At 35.7% G+C, this 24190-nt stretch overlaps 1 long non-coding RNA gene across 4 annotated transcripts in view; it reads left to right on the top strand.

The window, feature by feature from the left end:
• LOC113938078 overlaps positions 1–24190 on the top strand; it is a 428734-nt gene that overhangs the window by 283600 nt on the left and 120944 nt on the right. For all 4 annotated transcript variants that reach the window (XR_004820261.1, XR_004820262.1, XR_004820260.1 and 1 more), the window contains one exon: positions 4259–4511. This is a non-coding gene — a long non-coding RNA (uncharacterized LOC113938078). The remainder of the gene's footprint in view (positions 1–4258; positions 4512–24190) is intronic.

Here is a 24190-nt window from a genome sequence, read left to right as displayed (position 1 = left end):
AACCTCTGGTGATTGCCAGCAATCTTTGAAATTCCTTGGCTTGTAGACATATCACTCCAATCTCTGCCTCCATCCATGGGGTTCTTTCTTATGTGTTTGTGCCCAGATTTTTCTCTTCTTATAAAGATATCAGTCATTGGATTAGGTCTCATTCTAATCCAGTGTGACCTCATTTTAACTTGATTACATCTGCAAAAACCCTATTTCTAAATAAGGTCACATTAATAGGTACCAGGAGTTAAGACTTCAAAATATCTTCTGGAGGACACAGTTCAACTTACAATAGGTAAAATTTTCCCCTTTGGCTTTATTCAAAATGTTCTTTTTGTTTTTAGTTTTGCTATTTGAATATGATATGACCAGGTATCAATTTTTGTTCTTTTGGCTTTTTTTTAATCTTACTTGGTATTTTCTAAGCCTTCTGGATTTATGGGTTAGTGTCTACTTTTGGTAAGTTCTTGGCCATTATTTCTTCAAACATTTCTTCTGCTCTATTCTCATTATTTTCCTTCTATTTTCCAATTATTTGTATGCTTTTAAATTTTCTAAAAACTCTTGTTTGTTTTGTTCTTTTTTTTTCCCATTCTCTTTGTATTTGAGTTTAGAAAGTTACTGTTGACCTAGTCTACTCTTAGTCTCCAGAAATTCATTAAAATTACAATTTAAAGTTCCTATTAGTTTACAGCTCCAGTTATTTTGGCTTCAAACAAGCAGATCTCAGCTGTGACTCCCAATTTATCTGTCTCTCCATATAACGTTTTGGGCAGTTTTCCGCACAACCTCCTTTCTCTAATGGGTCCCAGAAAAGTCATTGATTTTTAGTTTGTTAAGTGTTTTCTTGTTTTAAAGATGGGAATGTGACTTCTAAGGTCTTTACATAGTGGAATTAAAACTAAATGTCTCTGCTATTCCCCCGGCCCCATAAAATGTATTTTATTATTTCATTGGATCTCTCTGAATACTCAGTATTTTAATTAGGTAAAATTGTTATCTTGCTCTTATAACAACTCAATATCAGTGGAAATGTATACTTCACATATTAATCTTGTTTTTCCTCTTTTTGGTTCTTGCATTTCCCTAAGTATATTTGTAGGTCTGTATGTATTTATCAGCTTCAGTCAAACTCCTCAGATTGCTCACATTTTCACACTTAAAGTGAATAGTGGAAATTAGAAAGCATATTCATTCTGGCTGGCCATGAATTTTCTACAGATGAAAAAGAAGCAGAATTCCTGGGGTGCCTAGGTGGCTCAGTCGGTCAAATGTCTGACTTTGGCTCAGGTCATGATCTCAGGGTCTTGGGAACTAGTCCCAAGTCGGGCTCTGCACTCAGCAAGGGAGTCTCCTTGTCCTTCTGCCTCTCCATCTGCCCCTCCCCCTGCTCGTGCTTGTGCTCTCTCTCGCTCGCTCTCTCTCTCTCTCTTGCTAATAAATAAATAAGTTATTTAAAAAGAAAAAAGAAGGGAAGTTCCCTCATTCAATTCTCCCATGCAAAAGTATACACACCAAACCAGGAGCAAACTACATCATAAACACAAAATGCTAAAACCAAACCATTTAAATAAGCATGACAGTAATACTTACTAGTATAATGACTAACCAACATTTTGAAATTCTAAGTAAAACAATGTGAAAGTAAAATAAGGTCATCATTATAAAAGGTATTAACAGAAAGAAATTATTCCATTATAAAAAAATAATTACCTCTTTTAGTAGAAATTGACTATATAATTATACAATCCTTTTTAGAAGTTAGCAAAAGTTGGTAAAATTTAACAGAGAAATTGATGTCAGGTGGAAATAAGATAAATACACAAAAGTCAATAGTTTTATTCTCTTTTTTTTTTTTTTGCCTCTACTTAAAATAACCAACTTGAAGTGGACAAATTAGCTTATTTATAATAACAATAAAAATGAATAAGTGTAAAATAAACAAGATAGATGTAAAAGTACTAAATATTAAAACCTATGCAATTTTATTAAAGGAAATGAGAACTTAAACAAGTAGAATAATACAATTTATTCCTGCATGGGAAGACTCAATATACTCAAAATACCATTAATTTCTAAATTAATACATATAATTAATACAATTACAATTAAAATCCAAACAAGTGGGGCACCTGGGTCGCTCAGTCAGTTGGGCCTCCATCTCTTCATTTCGGCTCTGATGGTGGTTTCAGGGTCATGGGATCCAGACCCTCCTTGGGCTCAGTGCTCAGCGGAGAGTCTGCTTCTCTCCCTCTCCTCTGCCTCTCCCCCCACACCCCCAGGCATGCTCTCTCTCAAATAAACCTTTAAAAAAATAAAAAATAAAATCCAAACAAGTGTATGTATTTAACCATATGAAATGGTTAAAAGTGCATATATCAAAAGTAGTATAAATAAAAATAAAGAAAATGATAAAAATGAAGAAAAACGAAGACTGGTCGTAGAGGATATTAAAGCTTAAATTAAGACCAGTGTAATCAAAAATGTGGCTCAGTAACTGATCTAATCTTTGCTCATTGCCCGGGGAAAAAAATAGGCAAGCTATAATTCCTCTATGGGAATCTAATATGAACATAAGTGGTATTTAAACTTGTAAAATATTCATTTAATAAATGGTATTGTAACAATCAGCTATCCAATTGATAGAATAAAAAGTTGGACCACTAAAAATTTAAAATAAAAAAAACATAACTTCTTTCTTAAACTAGAAACACTTGACTCTGAAGTCAGTGATAGACATATTGCATTACCAACCCCCTCACAAAAGTGTGCAGAACAGATGCTTCAATAAACAGAAAACTGAAACTGACAAAATATTTGCCACATATATGAAATCTTAAAAATTGATACAAAATACAATGAAAAAGGGGCAAAATATATGAAAAGATATTTATAAGAAAAGTAAATATACATACGAGAAGATGTTCAACTATATGAGTCAGGGAAATTCAAATTAAATCTATAATTACATTTGGAAAACCACTAGATTGTCAACTGCATTAATGCTGAGTGTTAGCAGAGATGTGAAAGAAGGTATCATATATATTTCTGTCCCGAGCAAAGATTGTTATTTTTTGGAAAAGACGGGGAAAAAAATACTTTTATATGTTTTATGATGATACAGTAGAAGAAAAGACACTGCTAATTTCTAAGTCAAATTATCCTGTCACTTACTTGATTTTTTGTGGCTTCAGGCAGACCAAGACATCCCTATAATCTTTAGCCAAGAAGATGGCTAAAATAAGAGGCTCAATCCAAGGAATTTTAGTAAGAGTAAAGCCTTGGCAAACCATCTCTGCAAGATATAATATACAAAATGGATCTTGACAGTTTATAGAACAATAGTCTGGAAATTCATTACATAAAACTTTGTTGAAGACTGACAATATCGTTTAATCCAGAATTGTAACTCTAAAAATTGTGTTTAATTTTAATGGTATAAGGTTGAAAGAGTAATGGGTTTAGCTTTAGCTGTGATGGAAACCCATATTTTTCCAATATAAATAATCAGCAAAAACAATAACAAAACCTAGGTACAGTATGTTTTGAAATATACAGTGTAATGCTCCAGTAAGCATGTATGCACACTGTCTAAAGATGATAGACAGAAAGTGTTTTATGTTCTGTGAAACTTTAGTGAGCACAAAATTGAGTGCAGTGCAACTAAGAGTCTTATCTAAGTCCCTTCTCTGTCACCAGGGAGACACAGGGAAGTTGAATTAACTGACTTAAGTAAAATAAAATATACCAATTTCAATATATCTCAAAGGAATGAGGACAGTAAGGATCAAGGAACTTGCCATCTACTGGAAAAGTGAAAATAAAAATAGGAAAAAAAATTTGAGTGAGGGCTATATGATGGTGCATACAACAAGTCTAAAGAAATCCGCAAGATTGTAAATGAATGGGTGCTGGATGCATGGTAGAAAGTTGTTTTTTGTTTTGTTTTTGTTTTAAGATTTTATCCATTTATTTAGAGACAGCATACACATTGGGCACAAGTGGGGTGGGGGGTATGTAGTGGGAGGGAGTGAATCCCCAGCAGACTGTGCTGAGCTGGAGCCAAGGGGGCTAGATGTGGTGCTGACCCTATGACCGCAAGATCATGACCTGAGCAGAAACCAAGAGTCTGACGTCCAATGGACTGAACCACCCAGGTGCCCCTTGAGTGGTAGAAAGTTTTAATGATCCCTGCCACATGGTAGTCACACTCTTATGCAACCCCTTCCTCCCTCTCCCTCTCTCTGTCTCTTTCCTGCCTTCTCAGCTTGCTCACTTTGATGAAGAAAGCGATCATTCTGAAGCAGTCCATGTGGCAAATTTATGGCAGTTTACAGCCAACCACTGGCAAAGAACTGAATTCTCTCAGTCATTCCATCCACAAAGAATGCAACGTGGACAACAACCAATCCTGAGTTGGCTTGGAAGAGGAATTTGACACAGTTGAACCTAAGATGAGTATGGACCTGGCTGAGAAGTTGATTATAGGCTAGTGAGAGACCCTGACGCAGAGGACCCAGGTAAGCCAGGCTTGGATTCCTGACCCACAGAAACTATTAAACAAGAAATGTGTGTTGTTTAAGTCACTGAGATTGGGAGTAATTTGTTATGCAGCAGTAAATCAGTAATACAGTATGTGCTATTAGTTAAATATAAGAGGAATTATTGTGACATATGATTTAAGAAAGCTTCCTGAAGAAAGCAAATGAGCTAAATCTTAAAGGGGGAAAAATCATATTAGTTGCTATTCAATTAAACTTTACACATTTTTTTCAAGTTTTTTAATCTAATGTAAACTAAATTCTAGTTAGTTTACATATATGATAAAATTGGTTTCAGGTGTAGAATTTAGTAATTAATCACTTACATATAGACACCCAGTTCTCATCACAAGAAGTGCCCTCCTTAATGCTTGTCCCCTATTTAGCCCATAGCTCACCCATCTCCCTCCATCGACCCTCAGTTTGTTCCCTATAGTTAAGAGTCTCTTATGGTTTGCTTCCCTCTCTTTTTCTCCCCCTTCCCCTATGTTCATCTGTTTTGTTCCTTAAATTCCACATATGAGTGAAATCATATGGTATTTCTCTTTCTCTGACGTATTTCAAACTTAGCACGTTCTTTGAATTGCAAGGACCAGCTGGAAATAAAATGAGGAAGAGTTAAAAGAAGGTATGCTTTGGGGCACCTGTGTGGCTCGGTCGGTTAAGCGGACTCTTGATTTTGACTCAGGTCATGATCTCAAGGTCTTGGGATTCAGCCCCATGTCTGCTCAGTGGGAAGTCTTCTTGTCCCTCTCCCTCTGCTCCTTCGCCTCCTTGCTTGTTCTCTCTCTTTCTTTCTCTCTCAAATAAACTAAATTTAAAAAAAAAAAAAAAAAAAGAAGGTAAGCATTATCGGAATGAAATAATGAAATGGGACTGAAAGAAAGAAAATCAATTGCTAGTGAAAGTCGTTAGAAAGATTTTTAAGAAATAAGAAGGGAGAGGGAAAGGGGAAGTGGAAATGGAGGGGGAGGGGAGGGAGAAAAAGAGTGGGGAGGAAGAGAACATTTTGATGTGAATATATTAGCTTATTCTATATGTATGGATTTTACAATATTTTATAATTTAGCCATAAAATCAGTATTTGGGTTATTATAAATGGTAGGCAGTTAGTCTATTTGAAATTAAATGTTATTAAACAGGATGTCCCGTGTGTGTGTGTGTGTGTGTGTGTGTGTTTCACAAATGCTATAGTAGTTATGAAAATGTCAGGGATATTTTACTCCAGAAATCTTGAAAAATTGAGGAGGAACCCAGAACTATTTGTGAATGGGTCCTCTATATTCCTTTTCACTGTCTTGTCTGAAATACATGCACATAAACTCATTTTGTGATTAGTGTAAAGCACCATGCTGTATTTTCAGACACTGAAAGATGGTTTCCATGTTTGTTAATCGTGGTTAGCAAAGGCAAAGAAGGCCGCTATCCATACACTGGAATAGTGAGACACCAGAAAACCCAGACTCTGGGGACACAAAGGATGCAGTTTCTTGATTCAAGTTATAAACATCTATATTAATTCCTCTATGTTCTCCTGCTCAGGCTTTTTATGCTGCTACACGGTTAACAGAAAGATAATTTCTAGTTGGTCTAAATGGCTGGTGCTAGAAAGATCCATCAATCTTACTAATCTATCTAATTTTGTTAAGCCGGTATATTCAAACTGTATTTCAAGCAACAATGGCTTTTGCCAGCCTTAGGTTTATGGTGTCTTCAGTTACCAGTGCAATTGTTGAATCAGGGATGTCCACACGAGGCAAAAGATTAAGAATCACTTGGAGTAATTATTACGTAATAATTCCAAGGCCTTTTGTCCAGATAGCCTGATTCTGAAAATTTATGTGGATACCCAGAATTTATACACTAGATAATATTTATAATTAGAAATTTTAAGCAACACTTAGGAAAATGATCAGAAGGAAGAGTAATAGAATAATAGAAAAATGCATGCATCCTTTGGCTAAATCTTAAAAATCCAGGAAATATTACAAATAAGTAAGAGTTGAAATAATTTTCTAAAATTTTATGTTTTCCTGAATTTTGAAATTAAAGCAAAAGACCATTTTAAAAATGTCATGGTCTCTGAAATCTTAAAAAAAAAAAACAAAAAACTGATTCCATGCTCGTGGATTGGAAGAACAAATGCTAAAATGTCTGTACTACCCAAAGCAATTTACACATTTTATGCAATCTCTATTAAAATACCAACAGCATTTTTCACAGAGCTAGAAGAAAGAATCCTAAAATTTTATGAAACCACAAAAGACCCTAGATAACCAAAGCAATGTTGAAAAAGAAAAGCAAAACTGGAGGCATCACAAATTTGGACTTCAAGTTTTATTACAGAGGTGTAATGATCAAGACAGTGTGGTACTGGCACAAAAACAGACACATAGATCAATGGAACAGAATAGAAAACCCAGAAATGAACCCACAACTATATAGTCAACTAACATTCAACAAAGCAGGAAAGAATATCTAATGGGAAAAAAAAAGAGATGGTGTTGGGAAAACTGGAGAGCTACATGCAAAAGAATGAAACTGGACCACTTTCTTACACCATACACAAAAATAAATTCAAAATGGATGAAGGACCTAAATGTGACTCAGGAAACCATCAAAATCCTAGAGAAGAACCCAAGCAGTAACCTCTTTGACATAGGCTATAGCAACTTCTTACTAGGTATGTCTCCTGAGGCAAGGTCAACAAAAACAAAAATCAACTATTGGGACTTCATCAAAATAAAAACTTCTCCACATCGAAGGAAACAATCAACAAAACTAAAAGACATCTATGGAATGGGTGAAGATATCTGCAGATAACATATCTAATAAAAGGTTAGTATCTAAAATACATAAAGAACTTAAAAAGCTCAACACCCAAAAAATGAATAATCCAGTTAAAAAATGGGCAGAAGATATGAATAGACATTTTTCCAAAGAAGACATACAGATGGTAATATATGGTGATTAACATAACAATAAAAAAATAAAAAAAAAAAGAAGACATACAGATGGCCAACAGGCACATGAAAAGATGCTCAGCATCCCTCTTCATCAGGGAAATACAAGTCAAAATTACAGTGTGGTATCACCTCACACCTGTCAGAGTGGCTAAAATTAACAACACAGGAAACAACAGGTGTTGGTGAGGATGTGGAGAAAGGGGAACCCTATTACACTGTTGTTGGGAATGCAAACTTGTACAGCCACTCTGGAAAACAGTATGGAGGTTGCTCAAAAAGTTAAAAATAGAACTACCCTGTGATCCAGCAATTGCACTTCTAGGTATTTACCCAAAAGTTACAAAAATACTGATTCAAAGGGATACATGCACCTGATATTTATAGCAACATTATCAACAACAGCCAAATTATGGAAAGAATCCAAACGTCCATCAAATGATGAATGGATAAGGAAGGTGTGGTATACAGCAGAATATTATTCAGCCATAAAAAAGAATGAAATCTTGCCATTTGCAACTATGTGGTTGTAGCTAGAGGGTATTATGCCAAGCAAAATAAGTCAGTCAGAGAAAGACAAATAATGTATGATTTCATCCATATGTGGAATTTAAGAAACAAAACGCATGAACGTAGGGGGAAAAAAAGAAAGGCAAGCCAGAAAACAGACTTTTAACTATAGAGAACAAACTGAGGGTTGTTGGAGAAGAGGTGGGTGGGGGATGGGCTAAATGGGTGCTGGGCATTAAGGAGGGCACTTGTTGTGATGAGCACTTTGTATGTAAGTGATGAATCACTAAATTCTACTTCTGAAAACAATATTATATTGTATGTTAACTAGAATTTAAATAAAAACTTGAAAAATACTGATTAGTAAAGGTTGGAGTCTCTGAGGAATTTTTTGATGGCTAGAAATAGAAATAAACAAATAAAGAAAACAAAGAGTGAGCCAGATTGGAGACCAAAATATCACCTTCATCTTTTGGGAGAGGCCAACATAGAGCATGTAACCATGTGGCTTGCTAGTTGGGCACTGAATGAGGGCAGTGCCCAGTGGGAAGAGCCACCTCTGCTGGAGTAGTACAACTAGGGCTTCTTTCAAGTGAAGGGTAGATATGGATATGTCCATATCATTCCCAGTTTGTTCTTCTTAAATTTACAAATTAGTTCATCTCCCCAAAGACAAACTGGGGAAAGGAACAGGGAGGCCATGAACGGCTGTAGGAGCCATCCTTCCTGGGATTATCATAGGGTAGTTCTATTTTTAATTTTTTGAGCAACCTCCATACTGTTTTCCAGAGTGGCTGTACCAGTTTGCATTCCCAGTAGGAATAGGGAAAAATAATGTTCCCTTAAAAGTAAACACGTGGACACTAGTCAATGTCCCTATTTAGACCATTAAATTATTTCCTTTAAGTGTTTTTAATCATGATTTCTTCAGCTCCTACACTTCTTTCACTAATTATGAAACACTAATTCTGAAATATCAACCAGCCATAGTAACATAATCGTACACACAAAGTGAACATAACCTGTTAATTAAGATAAAATTATGTGACTGGACTAACATCCCTATTGTTATCTCAATTATCTAGTCTGACACTGTGTATTATTACATTTTACATTGTATTAGTATGTATGGAAGACAGAGGGTCAAGGAGTCTTTAATGAATGAATCAGATTCAGCATCTCAAAGACACAAAGGAATTTAGAAATTATCTTAGTCTATGGAAGAGGCACTGGGCAGACTTTGTAGAGGAAACAAAGAGGAGGAAATTATTTACTACCCACAATTCATTGGAGCACTGGGAATATAGAGGGACTATAGAGTAGCTCTTTGATAAGCCTTGGGCATGGAAGGTAGGGGTGGTTGAACAACTTAGGAGGACTTGAAGCAACGTATTGAGGACAGATCGCTGGTGTGTTTATGACATACTCAGGAATTACTTTTTATCTTGTAGGCCAGTGGCCTTCAAACTTGTTTTTCATGAACACTTATTTGTAAGCTTTGAGAATATAACTACTTATGTTTACATCCACATGTTTATAGATATAGATATCAAATTACATGTAAGTAATATTGTCAGATTATTTAATTGTTTTTAGAAAATTTTGAATTTTGAATTTTCTGGTTTCTCAGTCTACACCATATTAGAGACAGGAAATTAGAATTAGGAAGGTTGATGGAGACTAATAGGCTAGTAACAATGGCCAGTTTGTAGACAATAAAATATTTGATCATCATAATATAAATCCTTTGTCAAGAGAACATTCAATTATAGCCATTATCTTCCACTTAGAAGTATATAATACATTTTTGAGATATTGTCATAAATGTTTAAATACTAACTTAGGTATTTAAATGAATAAGCTATCTAAAATACATATTATAAGAATAGTTACTTTCCTCCATGATGACAGATAAATGATTTGCTTTGGTCCCTTCTGATTCTTCCTTAGACCTCATATGTGATGAATTACAAAATTATTTATAATGACACACTTTTACCTTTGTCTATGCATGATACATTTTTGTCTAGTTAGTTAAAATACTGTAATAAGCACTTCCAAACATGCCAACTAAAATTTAGGTTTTTTTTTAAGATTTTATTTATTTATTTGACAGAGAGAGCAAAAGAGCACAAGCAGGGGGAGCAGCAGAGGAAGAGGAAGAAGCAGGCCCCCTTCTGAGCAGGGAGCCTGATGCAGGACTCGATCCCAGGACCCTGGGATCATGATCTGAGCTAAAGGCAGATGCTTAACCATCTGAGCCACCTAGGCACCCCTAAAATTTAGTTCTTTTCTATGAGTTCTGCCACTGAGTAGTTTAAGCTTATCATCTAAATGGATAGCTGAATGAGGTTGTTGACTGCTACCACAATAATTGTCATGCTTTAGAAGAAATTTTTCTTTACCTTTTTAGACTGATAACACTCTCTTAAAAACTGAACTACTCATTGGGGCGCCTGGATGGCTCAGTTGGTTAAGCGTCCAATTCTTGATTTTAGCTCAGGTCATGATCTCAGGGTTGTGAGATTGAGCCTGCATCAGTCTCCTTGCTGGACTTGGAGCCTGCTTAGGATACTCTCTCTCCTTCTCCCTCTGCCCCTCCTCCCTGCTCACGTCTCTGTGTTTGTGTGCTCTCTCCCTCTCTCTCTTCCTCTCTAAAAAAAACAAAAAAAATAACTGAACTACTCATCTACTTGGTGGCCACATACTTTCTTTGCAATTTGTTTAAAACTACTGCTGTTCTTTTAAACTAAATGGTAATACCATGACAACATTAGAGAATTTAATTTTATATTCACAGAGGTGCATATACATAATCACATTGATTACTTCTACTTAACACACTATGTAATTTGTTTACTGGAATTAAGTCTTCAAATGCAGGATATGAAAAATGATCAAATGAAATATTTTCCTAGTTAATAAGTTGAAAAGAAATCACCTAACTAGCTTCAGATTTTTAGGTTAATAAACCTGGTAAATAGATACAAATTTCACTTAGTGTTTATTTTGTCTTTTCAACTAAGGCATCAGATGTTCATGTCTTTCTCTATAGTAACAAAATGTTCCTTGTTCTCATTTCATTTTCTTGTTAAAGAAGCTAGAAACTGATCATAAAATAAAGCTTTGAAAGGAAAATACATTTTAAGTAATTTGTTCCTTGAAAATTATTTTTATCTTTCCCAACTCCGATTTTTTTTTTGTCCTCGCTTTCCTGTTTTAAATTTTTTGTGGTCCAAGCAGCAGTTTAATTTCAGAACCAATATTATGGTATGTTTTAATATAAACTCATATTAGAATATGCTTAATTTAAGACTAATCGAGAAGTGGGTAATACTCCAGACTTATTTCACCTTTCTCTACCCTTGGTTTTTTGTTTTTCTTTCGCTACCCCTGTAACAATGAGTTTGTGTCATCCAACTCTATGACCTAACAGAGACTGATCCAAACTAATAGAAAGTTAACTTGCAAAAGAAGGTGAGGGAAAGAGAAATCAAATGGTTATTTTCTGACGTTCAGTGGTTACTACTATTTCAATGTGTAAATCATGTATGTAGTAGATAATATTTCAATGAGTATAAATAGATTTTTCAAAGTTTTCTAAGTGTTTATTTTGGTACAATTTAGTAACCTGTCCTCTTTCTCAGTCATGAAATATATCTTTTAGGCTTAACCAGTACATAGTAGAGATATGTACTAACTGCATAGGCAAACTAGGGAGGAGGGACCAATTTGGCCTTTGTAAGGGAGTTATAAACAATGAGCATAATATTCAAATTGGTTGAAAACAATGAGAATAAAGTGAAAATAAACAAATGTACAAAATCCCAGGGGAATAAAAAAGCATGATACATTTGGGAAATTTTGAGTATTTCAATAAAGCTTTATGATATGTTTCTACTAAAATGCTATTTGATGACTTAGTGACCCTTCTAAATGATCAGTAGAATGAGTTTGACAGCTACTGCAGGAACTAACTATGAAGGCAAATATCTCCTAAAAGTGGATATCACACAACATAGGGTATCAACTGCACCTGCTGCCCCTTTTGGGGCTAATTTGAATGATCTGTAGGTAAGACCAACAACAGAATAATTAACATCCAAGATATTTTTAAATTAAACAGTCTTCTCCAACCTCCTGTTACATTTGAAATGGATACTAAAGAAAATTGCCAGGCCCTGTATTTGAGTTCACAATCCTTATGACCTAATAGGTTAGCCTATTGTTACTGTTTCATGGATGCTAGTAGAAGACATGAGACTCCCAGGTAGGAGGTAAAGGACTTTATTACTCACAGCAGCATGAGCACCATGGTTGCATTGGTTCTCCTTTTCCACCAGTCCAGTGGAGCCAATGCAGAGAGCCCTGGTAGATGCTACACATGCAGTGAGGTGCATTACAGGAGAAAAATACTGAACACAAAGAATTTACCAGCTTAAAGGAAGCAGTAAGCAAGACTGCTATTTGTCCTAAAGGATGACATTACCTCATACCTCAAGGTTGCTTGCTATAAACACAACTTTGAAAAATAGCCCAGGTAAAATGCTGTCAAGGCCTTGCATTCTCGGTATACCTATTAAGACTTATAGAAGCATGAAAGATCGTGGAGCACTGTCTCTTAATAAAAACATAGGTGAAATTGTTGAAGTAAATCTCCATCTACAAAGTCACCCCCTATAAGACTCTCCTACTTTCATTCATTTATTCAGTTTGGGGGAAATAAAACTTCTCTGGATTCTCAGTGTCTATGTAAAAAAAATCATCATCTTGAGACATGGAAGTATTTTCCTCTTCACATACCATGAGAATTAGATCTGGGGCTATTTGTCTCGTAAATGGTTCTGATTTCAAAAGGATAATAAACTTCTCCTATTTCCCTCAAGAAAGCCAGTGATTACAGCCTGGAATAGGTGCCTAGGTTAAGCTGCAGGGTGCCAAGAAGACTGGAGCATTATCTCCCCAGGTACTAACATTTTAGAAGTAATAAAGCCCCTGACACACAGAACTGTCTGGCTCTTAGACAGATTTTTATTTACATACTGAAAGATTGGAGGCCTTTTCAAAGAAGACCCTGTCACGAAGGGAGAGAGAACGGTCCACTTCTCTTTTATAAGCCAAGAAAAAGCCTTTTAGTTTGTCTCTCACCTAAGGAGTTTTGGACTAGTCAAGTGGGAAAAAAAAATCCTATCAGCTTTCATCGTGTTGCCTGAAGATAGGGAAAGAGGAGACAGTGCATTTACTGTTCACTGTAAGGCAATAGGAAATCTGTCCCTAACCCAGAATATCTCCTATGAGCATTCAGGATAAAATTAATAAAGATGAATATTAAAAACCAACATTAACCAGTTTTTAGCAAATATCCATTCAACATCTGTTATGTGCTAGGCCCACTTTTAAGGCCAAAGATAGAGTAGAGCAAAAAGGAGCATATTCCCTAACACATGGGGTTTATAGCGTAGTCAAGAGACATCCATTGAGCAAAAATTACACAATAAATACACTATTATATATTCTTACAAGGGCTTCAAATATATATATATGTATGTGTGTATATATATATATATATATATATATATATATATATATATATATATATCAAGTTGTTAGAAAGGAGATTGGGGAAAATCCAATTTTGATTGGTATCGGATAAGGCTTCTCTTAAAAATTACTTCACAGTACTTAATGTATATTGATAAAGATATATATACATGCCTTCTTATCTTTCCTTTCTCTTCTTGTTTGGCCACTGCTGTATACCAGTGCCTAGAACAAGGCCTTATAAATAGTAGAAAAGTAGGAAATATTTGTTGAATGATGAATAAATAAAATGAGAAAAAGTCATTTAGTCGTTAAACCTGATCCCTGAAGTATAGCAGTTAGTGAGGCCAAGAAGGGAGGGGAAGCATTTCGGACAGAGAAGGCATGTAAAAACCCCAGGAAAGGAGTAAACAAGAGCCTGTTGTCAGTGTTAAGCATTTTACATTTATCTCGAGAGTGATGATAATAATTAGCCCATTTTAACAAAGGTACAGCAGGATCCAGTTTATATTTTTGAAAAATTCATACTGGCTGTTAAGTGACAATGGATTTTCTGAGGGCAAGAGGAAGTGGGACACGCCCTTAAGAAACACTCCATGAAAGCCAGCTGATAAGTGAGGAAGGTGACAGTGGAAAAGGAAATAAGTGAGCAGATTGAAGATAAGACTTATACATAGAATCATGGGGACTTGCTGACAGGGAACGAGGGAGAGGTTGGCATCACCAGTGATAGGTATGGAAATCAGATGGGAATCCATTAACATTTGAATGTGAGGTAGTTCTCTGAGCTTGAAAGGACTGCTCAGGATGCACCCAGCATTAAAATTAAATCAACAGAAATCGGAGGGGGAGACGAACCATAAGAGACTATGGACTCTGAGAAACAAACTGGGGGTTCTGGAGGGGAGATGGTGGGGGGATGGGTTAGCCTGGTGATGGGTATTAAAGAGGGCACGTTCTGCACAGAGCACTGGGTGTTATACGCAAACAATGAATCACGGAACACTACATCAAAAACTAATGATGTAATGTGTGGTGATTAACATAACATAATAATAAAAAAAGTAAATCAACAGAAAAGAAGTGAAATGTAAGAAGCAATGGAGAGCAAATTAACCAGTAAAATATTTGCTTATTATTGACTGTAACACGTGACTCATTTTGTCAATGTCTTTTAAATGCTGGAACTGAATTTCCAGACAAAAATGATTTGCAAGATGGCAGTGGAAGTATTTTAAAGGTAGTTAAGCATAAGGTTCTTGGTGAAATCTTTGGATTATGCTAGAAATATATATAGTTAAATATGTATGTTAAAATTTTAATTACTAAAAATAAAACCTGTAATATCCAAACCAAAAGATAAAGTTAAAATAAAGAGGAAAATGAAAAGAGACAACAGCTCAGAGTCAAGTGACTTAGAAGCTTTCAAGGCTAAATGGGAAGACAGTTTTGCATAAACAGGAAAATGGTACACAGGAAGATGAAACAAGGTCAGAAGATTTAAAAGCACAATTTGCTATGTTGCCAAGGGCAATAAATACCAATTTGAATTATTAAATAGTTCCTTTAAAAAGTGCAATTAATTGAAAAACATTAAGATATTATGTTTTAACATATGTAAAATCTACTAATTTCTGACCACTGGCTTTTAATGGAATGGGAATAAAAAAACAGTGTACAGGTTGGGATTTTGTTCTTAGAAAGCCATTCCCATTACAAGTGAAAGGAAAACTGTACCTGCAGGATGAAAGAAAAGAGAGATGTTTGCTTTCCTAGCCTTCAAGAGGGAAGGCAAAGAAAGATCTTGAGAGAAAGAGAGACTTGCCAACTTCTGAACAAGAAATACTTCACCTCTACTGGTCCCACCCTCAGCCCCAGCATAAGAGAGGAAATTATAACCTTGGTAGATACATTTGCTCTAATTGCAAACTAGATACCTGTGCAGGTACAGTAGGAACACAAAGAACACACATGTCATGAAAGAGGGTGTTGTCAAAACTATTACCACACTTAGAAGTATACAAGTCTTCTGTATCTTCATCATGACATTATCTTTTCACTCATTCCTTCACCAAGTTATGAGTTCCAAACTTGTTTCAAGCTCATGTCACACTTGAGCCTTACTATTTTAAATGATAATGACCAGGTTGGTGTGCATATGATGTCCACATTACACATGAGAAAGCTATGAACAGGAGGAGTGAAATGGCTCTCCTGTGTTTATAATAGTCTTAGGAGGGGAAAATAAATTGGGGCAAGTCCTAGAGTCCCTAAGTTCAAATTTGGTTCTCCTTCTATTAAAACAAGGTACATGGTAAATAGTATCATTTTATAAAGTTGGTTAGGTTAAACTGATTTATAAAATAAAGGACTTAGAGCATAATTACATGGTTATGGTTTTAATTTAATAAAACCACACTATGCAGAGTAGATTTTATTTAAAATCAATACTTAGGGGGCGCCTGGGTGGCTCAGTTGGTTAAGCGACTGCCTTCGGCTCAGGTCATGATCCTGGAGTCCTGGGATCGAGTCCCACATCGGGCTCCCTGCTAGGCGGGGAGTCTGCTTCTCCCTCTGACCCTCCCCCCTCATGTGCTCTCTCTCTCTCTCTCTCTCATTCTCGCTCTCTCAAATAAATAAATAAAATCTTTAAAAAAAATAAATAAAATAAAATAAAATCAATACTTAGGGAGATGTGCATTAATAAAATATTTTAAGAATAAACGTGAATAAGAGCTGAGGGAGTGAAGTCAGCATATGGAGGCAAGTATTCTTAGAAGCTTGGTTATCTCTAAGGATACTAAATCTTACAGTTGGGTAGAGTACTGCTAGTAAAACTAAAGATTTTTTTTTTTGGTCTCTGCTTTGTGTGGCTTCGTTCTTAACTCCCTCAAAACATGGATCAGCATGTAAAACAGAGGAGTGGTGGAATCATCAACTTCTGTTACAGGACCTGGACCATTCAGATTACTTAAGCCTTAGGCGTCTGCTGACATGTCCCTCCTTTGCCTGTTTCAGTGGTTTACAGGAGAGGGGGTAACCTTATTCAGTTCTGATCTTCACACTCCCTCCTGTGGGTCAAGTTAATAAGGAGACTTGAAAGCAAGGACTAATTTTTCACAAACTCTCTAGAGTAGTGATTTACAAACCTGAGTGTAACTGCAGAATCCGCCCCCCCCCCACCATGAGCTATATGAAAATATAGATGTTTAGTTCTCACCTCTTGATATTTTGATTCTCTACTACTAGGGTGTGCTTTGGGCATCTGTATTTGTTTAATAACCCTCCAGATGATTTCGCTCTTCAGATGGGAACAACTATTGTACTTGTCACATATTGGCTTATGGGGCTTGGGACTCTCTTGCCCCTTCTTCAAGCTTCTGGATTCTCATCCCACAACTTTAGAAAAACTGTAGTCCCAAAGGAGAGATAGCAGCTTGTTTTATTAAAGCTCAGAACATTCATTGGTTCATATTTTCAGATTCAATGAGATTACTGTTCCTTATAGGAGACACCCCATCATGGCCTTGTCTGCCTACTGCTTGGAACACAACCAGTCAGGTTTTGCATTTTCCTATTTGAGCTTAATTGATTGGCTAATTTGGACTGGGCCTACATTCTGTTCTCTCTCTACCCTTTTCTCTATATCTCAGAATGCCCAATAATAAAAAAGCATCATCACTAAATATGCTAATGGTTCTGAGTTTTTATATCTATTCCCTTTTACCTCTGGGATACAGTCTCTCCCAGGCCCCTTCAATCCCTGAAAATAGGGTTCCTACAATTTGAATTTGAGTTGTGAGGAGATAGTGATCTGCTTAAGCCTGAAGCATAAACCATGTACCTAGTTTTAAAAAAGAGCCCTGACTTGGGAGTTGTGGGGTTCATGAACAATAAAAAACAAAGCCTTACTTTGATTCTGTTCTCGTGGTAACCACTAAAACCCAAAAGGAATTTCAGTTTTTCACAACTGATAAAATATAGACAGTTGTGGATAAGAAATTTTGATACATGTTTAATTTTATTTTATTGGATTTCACAGTGTTGCAGTTTATTTCATTGAAGATGCATTGGTATTGTTCCTCCAAGGTATTCTCAAACATACTAAGATGGAAACTCCGCAGAGGCAGAGACTGTGAATTCTGTTTGTTGCCATATGGCCAGCGCAGCAGCTTGCCTGACACATCACAGATACAAAGTAGCTCTGTGGCGTTACTGAATTATGTTGTCTGAAGGACAATCTTTCAGAACCATAGCAGTCATGCACATGGCTGCCCAGTGTTTGTTATTATCATTACCTTTTTCTTTCACCATTTTTAAATATTTTTTAATATCTTTTAAAACTATTAGAAATATTCAGAAGGTTGTCTTTATTTTCCTCTATAGCCACCAAAATGAGGTAACTTTCATTCTCCCTATCCAGTGTTGGTTCTATATTTGCAAACCACCTAGGTTACTTGGAATAATGTGAGTAATACATTTATAATTTTGTAATTCACTGTGTTTATTCATAGTAATGATTTTGTCTGATTTTTCCTTGTTACTGTGATGGTTAAGTGTAAAAATTACAAGGCTAATCAGTTAGTAAATAAGGTCACATAAACACTTAGAGCAGATTTTTGTTAGTTCCATTAATGACCACCTCAAAGATGAGGAAACTTCAGATACTGTCTTTGGGAGGTTCTTCCACTGTCTATGCCTGGGAATATCTTCAGCTTCTTTGATTCATCTCTAGAATTTTTTCTGGGCCCTATGTCATGCACTGCCTTCCACTATTAAAAGACATTGTCATTTTTGTTAATTATTTATTTGAGAGAAAGAAAGAGAGAGTGAGCAGATAGGGAGGCAAAGAGGGGCAGAGGGAGAAAGAGAGAATCCCAAGCAGCCTCCATGCCCACTGTGGAGCCCAACACAGGGCTCAATCTCATGACCCTGAGATCATGACCTGAGCTGAAATCGAGAGATACTTAACCAGCTGAGCCACCCAGGTGCCCCCATTGTCATATTTTGTGGCACTATCAATCATATATTCAACCCATATCTCATTCTCTCATGGCTCCTCCAATCTTTCTCAGGCCAGAGTTCTGGTGCTCCCCACTTTTTGGAAGAATTGACTATAGATGCGGTTCCCACTGCACTAAATTATGCTCATTTAGCCCATCATCTGTGCATAGCTTCTAAGGTCCAAAATTCTCTAAGTTTATTGTAATTCATTCACTCCCAAGTGCATGTGTTTACCACCAGGATATCAAAGTTGGAACACATCAAGAAAGAGTTACCATTAGGGGCGCCTGGGTGGCTCAGTCGTTAAGCATCTGCCTTCGGCTCAGGTCATGATCCCAGGGTCCTGGGATCGAGCCCCATGTCGGGCTCCCTGCTCCGCGGGAAGCCTGCTTCTCCCTCTCCTGCTCCCCCTGCTTGTGTTCCCTCTCTCGCTGTGTCTCTCTCTGTCAAATAAATAAATAAAATCTTAAAAAAAAAAGAGTTACCATTAAACATGTTGTCAGTGTTTTACTTTATTGCACTTTCCTTGTAGCATTGGGACAAATCCTCTCCCAGGGAATCCCTTCTGCCTCTTATCAAAATAAATGTTCCATTGAAAATCCCTGTATCTTCAGACATGACTGAGATTCTTGTCATAAGAGTATCAATAGTTGCCATGGGGGGTGGAGGGGTGGGGAAGGTTGGGAATAATACTGGCAGATGTCAAATTTTGTAATGAAATCTCAGTTCTGACTTACTTGGGTCCCCTGCCATCCCATTCATTGCCCAGTACTATATAATTTAGCTATTAATTATATGCATACATACTTATTTCTATGTATTTATGCATCTATCTAATCTATTATCACCTATATCTACTTCTTCCTTACAAAGATTTGCCTTTATTAGCTTTGTGTCACTACTGGCCTGGAGTAATCTGAGCTGCATTGGAGACTCGGATTTAACACAAATTCTGTTAAAGTTCTTTTTTTTTTTTTAAGTTTGGGCTCTCCCTTTAAAACATTTTTTTCTGTTTATTTTTAAAGATTTTCTTTCTTTACTTGAAAGAGAGAGCAAGTGGGGGGAGGAGCGGAGGGAGAAGGACAAGCAGACTCCACACTGAGTGTGGGAGACTGATGCAGGGCTCAATCTCATGACCTTGAGATCATGACCTGAGTCAAAATCAAGAGTTGGATGCCTAACTGACTGAGCCACCCAGGCACCCTGATTTTTTTCTTTTCTTAATGAACTTCCCAAAGTACTTAAACCTAACACCAGTAAAGAAGAATAGCATTTAATCCATTTAGAGTCTGAAATACATTTTTCTTATTTAACATACACATTTTTTGCTAAATCTTAAGCTTTCTTATTTGATGTCCTAATCTTTATGTTAAGAATTATTTTTATTAAAGGATTATTGGTAGAAAAATAAGTCATGGCAGTGATAATACAGATTAATTTTACATATTCACATTCCTTAATATAAGTTAATAAGAAAATTTCTATACATTTTTTCAACTTTATTCTTGACTATGACCCAATAAATCTAATTTCTATGGCAATTATAGAAAATTCTTTTTATTATCACTTTGGATTAAGAGTACTCTAATACATAATCTAATAAAATGGTGATTAAGCCACAGCATCTCCTCCAAATGAGAGCATGCAAGCCTTTTTTCATTCTTACACTAAATTCTATACAGAGAGATTCAGTGAGGTCTGGAAAAATTGAGCTTGAGCCCCAAATGACTCTATCCTTACTAAACATACCTCACTGAGAAAAAAAAAAAAATCTATTGGCTGTCAAGACTGAAATCCATTCCAACCAGTGTCCTCATTTGATTCTTTTGACATCTGACTTTTAGAAACCATCAAACTCATGGACAGTAGAGAATCCTGCAGAATTCTCCTCTGTTATTACTCTCAAATCATACCAGGGGTTTGGAGAAATCTGCATATATGTGTACCTCTGGAACGAAAGAGCTGTCTAGATAAGGGAAACGGGATTGAGATTTGTTTCCACTCAGTGCAAGCCAACTCAACCAATCATCTTCAAATTGTGCCTCTTCCTCTGTAAGTTCCTTGGACAAATAACTTGGTTGGCCCGTGAACAGATTTTTGGGGAGGCCATGTTACTCAAGGCTTTATACATCTGAAACCTTTTTGCTTGCATAGCTTTTAAAATAATTTTGAAAATGTATGTACCCACTTATATATTTTAAATGACTCAAAACGTTTTATTAAAAATGTGTATAGTTGGAAGGGATATATAATTTGAAACAGAATATTATATCAATTTTTTTTAAATAACCTGGTTATAAAACTACCATAGTTTTTGAAGGCTACTGTTATTGATTTAAATATATATGAGCAAAATATTTTAATAGTCAGGTATTTTACATTTTTCTTCTTGAACACGTATTTCCTTTGCACTTAATCCACAGGCGTTTTTCCAATCTAATATATTTTAAGCTTAAAAGTCATCTTTCATCATCCTGTCCTGTTCCTTTGCATCAAAAACATGTATATAAGCCTAAATTTAATATATTAAATTGTGTGACTCAAAAGTTTTAAGTGTTATGATTTTCTTTTGAATTATTTTATCACTGATTATTAGAACACATGTCATCAAATAATAGAAATATGTAAAAGTTTTTAAAAAATAAGTAACATGAAAGGAAAATTTTACTGAAAATGCATCTCTTTATGAGGTAGATGAATTATAAAAATTGATCATGTGCATCAGGGAACAGATGTTCATTTTTAATTGAATACTACATGGCTAAATATGTTTTTATATTTCTTTTATATTTCTTTTATTTTTATAAACTTTGAAAATGTTGTTAACATAAGTTAATAGATAAGAATGGAAATGGTGTTCTATGCCAAGTATTACATATTGATCAATCATCAAAAAATATTTTTAATGATCGATGTGCTGAGAATTCAGTTAAGTTCTGCATCAATTTTGTGAAAGCATTGAAACAACCTGCCTTGCAAAATCATTTGTTAATCATTTGAGTTATTCACTTTTTCCACACCAACAATAATATATTTTTTTTTTTGGCAGTTGAAACAGAGGCTGTCAGAAAGGAGAATCCATACTGTGACTTAACAATAGGCACATTCTTAGGCAGAACAGTCTGAGGAAAGAGATTTGTGGGAATTGAAATTTTTAGACTTAAGTTCCTTAAAACTCTTCATGCCCAGGAACCCCTAGGAAAGTCTTCACATACTCCATCGGGTGCCTGCAACCACATTTCAAACCACTGAAGTAGAGAACTGGCTTGAAAGATTTTCTTGATTTCTGGCTTATAAACTCCGAATTAAGTGAGGCTGGAAAATTCCCCTGAGCCACAAGCACTGGCAAACTTCTGTTTAAGCTTCAGCTATGTACCCTTCTCTGAAAAACTGATGCCTCATATGTTCCTTGGGCCCAGGGAACGTCATTCATGACAGTGCATGTCCAAAAACCCAGCTCAATCTTTTGCATATGATATACAGGTCAACCAACATACTACATAACTGTCCTTATGTATGTAATTAAGCTCAGTGGTACTAAATTTACACATTTGAGTTTCCATTGCCTTAGAAGAGGAAGTGGGAGCAAAGAGTTGAAAATTAAAAGAGGAGAAAGAGAGTATTGTTTTCTTTTAGCCCCAGTGTAATTTTGACCTCAAATGCTGACACTATTTCATAGAGAAGTTCATGGGTGTTTATGCAACTTTTAATAGATTTTATGTTTTAGAGCACTTTTACATTCACAGTAAAATTAAGCAGAATGTGCAGAGCATTTTCCATACCCCTGCCCTCACACATGCATTAGCCTCCCATATTATCAATATCTCCCATCCCTGTGGTAAAGCAGTTACAATCATTGAACCCAATGATATCTTAATATCACTCAAAATCTATAGTTTACAATAAGGTAGACTCTTGGTTTTGTATGTTCTATGGGTTTGGACAAATATGTAAGGACAAGTATCCTCCATAATAGTATCATAAAGAGTTGTTTCACTGACCTAAAAATCTTTTGTACTGTTCCTCTGCGTCCTTCCTTCCTCCCAAACCCTGACAACTATTGATCTTTTTACTGTTTCCATAGTTCTACATTCCAGAATGTCATATAGTTGGAATCATATAGTATGTAGCCTTTTCAGATTGGCTTCTTTCACTTAATATCATGGGTATAAGGTTCCTCCAAGTCTTTTCATGGCTTGACAGCTGATTTCTTTTTAGCACTGAATAATATTCCGTTGTCTAGATGTACCACAGTTTATTTATTCATTCACCTACTGAAGGACATCTTGGTTGCTTCCAAGTTTGGGCAATTATGAATAAAGCTGCTATAAACATCCATGTGCAGGTTTTTGTGTGGACATTAATTTTTCAACTCCTTTGGGTAAACACCAAGGAGTGCCAGTGCTGGATCATATGGTAAGAATTTGTTTAGTTTTGCAAGAAACTGCCAAACTGTTTTCCAAACTTGCTATAATCATTTTGCATTCCAACTAACAATGAATGAGAGAGCCACATGCTCTACATTCTTGCCAGTATTTGGTGTTGTCAGTATTCTGGATTTGAGCCATTCTAATAAATATGTGGTGGTATCTCATTGTTTTAGCTTGCATTTCCCTGAAGACATATGATGTGGGGCATCTTTTCATATGCTTATTTGCCATCTGTATATCTTCTTTGGTGAAGTAAAGGGTCTTTGGCCCATTTTTAAATCAAGTTGTTTGTTTTACTTTTGTCAAGTGTTAAGAATTCTTTGTATACAATAATAGTCCTTTACCAGAAATGCCTTTTGCAAGTATTTTCTCTCAGTTTGTGCTTGTCTGTTCATTCTCTTAACAATTTCTTTTGCATAGAAGAAATTTTTAATTTTAATGAAGTCAAGTTTACCAATTATTTAGTTCATAGATCATGCCTTTGGTGTTGTATTTAAAGTCATCACCATACCCAAAGTCATCCAGGTATTCTCCTACATTGTCTTCTAGGGGTTGTATAGTTTTTCATTTTACATTAGGCCTGTGATCCATTTTGAGCTAATTTTTATTAAGACATAAGGTCTCAGTTGATTTATTTATTTATTTTGCATGTGGATGCCCAGTTGTTCTAGCACCATTTATTGAAAAAACTACTTTTGCTCCATTGTACCACCTTTGCTGTCTTGTCAAAGGTCAGTTGACTATACTTATGTGGTTCTATTTCTGGACTCTCTGTTTCATTCCACTGATCTATTTGTCCATTCGTTAGCCAGTCCTATACTAGCTAGAATACTGTACCTTCATATTAAGTGTTGAAGTTGGGTAGTGTCTGTCCTCCAACTTTGTTGTTCTTTTCTTTTAATATTGTGTTGGCTATTCTGGGTCTTTTGCCACTCCATATAAACTTTAGAATCAATTTGTCAGTATCACAAAATACCTTGTGGGGATTTTCATTGTGATTACATTGAATCTATAGATCAAGTTAGGAAGAACCAAAATCTTGCCAATATTGAGTTTTCTTATCTAAGAACATAGATTATTTATCCATTTATTTACTTTTTCTTTGATGTCTTTCATCAGAGTTGTATAGTTGTCCATCTTGTACATATTTTGTTAGTTTTATACATACATATATTATTTTTGAGGGTGCTAAAGTAAATGCTATTGTATT

Source organism: Zalophus californianus, chromosome 8, assembly GCF_009762305.2.
Source record: "Zalophus californianus isolate mZalCal1 chromosome 8, mZalCal1.pri.v2, whole genome shotgun sequence".
In the NCBI taxonomy this organism is placed as follows: Eukaryota; Metazoa; Chordata; class Mammalia; order Carnivora; family Otariidae; genus Zalophus; species Zalophus californianus.
The sequence above is the reverse complement of the archived record's forward strand: the minus strand, read 5'-3'. Positions and strand labels throughout refer to the sequence as shown.